Here is a 1,838-nt window from a genome sequence, read left to right on the forward strand (position 1 = left end):
GGTATACACCTTCTTAATAAACCCTTCCAAAAGGAGTGGATTATTAGTCTAGTTCCCTTTCCTCTCTCTTACACTTCATTCTCCACGACACCTCTTCTCGCCATCGTCCCTCTCACCGTCGTTGTTCTCGCTGTCATCCCTCTCGTCGTTGTCATTCTCCTCGTCGTCTCCTATAGCCGTCATCGTTCTCCCCGTCGTCTCTTCTCGTCGACGTCAGTCTCCTTATCGCCTTCTCTCACCATCACCATTCTCCTCGTCACCTTCTCTCGTCGTTGCTCTCTCCTCATTGCGCCAAGCACCATACAAAAGAGAGTTTCATTCTCATTCACAACAGTCGAATTTGAATTGGGTTTTTCTGATCTGGTCTAGGTTTATTTTGGAATCTTGAGAATGGTACCTAATCATATGGTATCTAAACTAAGTAATTCTATGACACCTGTGTTAGGGGTGGGCACAGACCTGGCTGGGCCCAAATTTGGAGGGACTGGACCGGACCCACTTAAAAAGGAAATGGGCTAGGCCGGGCTGGATATGACAAATCTGATCATTGGAACCGGACCTAACCGATCCGTTTCAAATGGGCAGATTCGAGACAGGTCCACAGTTCTAGACATTGCCTCCCGGACTCACTCTGTCGCTCATCCTCCACATCTTTGACATCGCCGGAGCTTTCCAAATTATGTTGAGAAGATCTAGAAATTGTCCAGGGTTAGAGGCGAGTTCCAACACCTCCACTCAAAATTATAGAAGCCACATTTTTTGGGTCAGCCTTGGGAGTCTCAAACAGTGGTGCCTGAAACGTTTGAAATCAAAAGCACAAACGCCAAAAGTGATTACTAAAAAAAAAATCCCAAATCATCAAAATCCCAAGATTTCGGTTTCGAAAACAAGAACAATAGTTACACACACAAGATCAGAAGACCTACCAGAGTCTCTTTGTTGACATCGGTAAAAATGGAGTAAGCCATACTAGGAGGCTTAAGCTTCCTACCTCTACTTTCAAATTTAGAGCTTTTGAGAAACAGGGCACTCAAATCTCTGCTTTTTGAATCCAACAAACATGCACAGGATCAAAAACAGAAAAGCACCCAAACATGCACAAGATAAAAAACAGAAAAGCACCCAAAATACCAGAGGCGAAATAGACAGGAGCGAATTAGGAAGAGAGATCGAGGTCTGATGATAATGGTGGCGGCGTACGGAGCTGGGACGGTGGGAGCGAGTTAGGAGGAGAGATCGAGGTCTGAGACTCTGAGTAAAAGGAGAGGAATCGGGATGAGAGATCGAGAAGACTAGGATGGGGAAAAAAATTCAATTATATTCCATGCTAACCACCCTGCCCCGTTAATTTTGTATACCCGAACCGCCCCAACCGTTTTGTGTTTAGAAATTTTGGACCCGCCCTTACCCGTAGTTTTTATATCCGTTTGCCCACCCCTAACTTGTGTCATTTTGGGTTTCTCCAGTTCACCTAGGACTATAGTTCCTAAATTTCTATGCGATTTGAATTGGGTTCTCCCCATCGAATCAAATTGGATAATTTTTGCTGCTCCTTCTGATCTGATTTGGGTTTATTTTGGAATCTTGGCTGAGAATGATGATCGACTTGGAAATTAGGAAAAATTTCATATGGACAATTTTTTATTTATTTTTTAAATTAGATTTTGCTTCAATTTGGGGCTTTTTAATTTGCTTTTTATTTTGAAGATTAGGATTTGAAAAGTATTTGGGTTTTTAGATAATTACATTTAATTCATATTTGGTATAGTATAAATAATACTGTCATTAAACTGGTATTACACCAAACGCCCAATTAATTTAGTCAGTACTATCCGAAA

General features: G+C 42.0%; 1 long non-coding RNA gene across 1 annotated transcript; it reads right to left on the reverse strand.

The window, feature by feature from the left end:
* Positions 1-658: 658 nt before the first annotated feature.
* LOC114820841 (uncharacterized) lies at positions 659-1,272 on the reverse strand. Its single transcript, XR_003768311.2, has 3 exons — positions 1,132-1,272; positions 927-1,038; positions 659-793 (listed from the first exon to the last, which is right to left on the reverse strand). It is a non-coding gene; the product is annotated as an uncharacterized lncRNA (long non-coding RNA).
* Between the last annotated feature and the right edge of the window lie 566 nt (positions 1,273-1,838).

Source organism: Malus domestica, chromosome 14 (assembly GCF_042453785.1).
Source record: "Malus domestica chromosome 14, GDT2T_hap1".
NCBI classification, from domain to species: domain Eukaryota; kingdom Viridiplantae; phylum Streptophyta; class Magnoliopsida; order Rosales; family Rosaceae; genus Malus; species Malus domestica.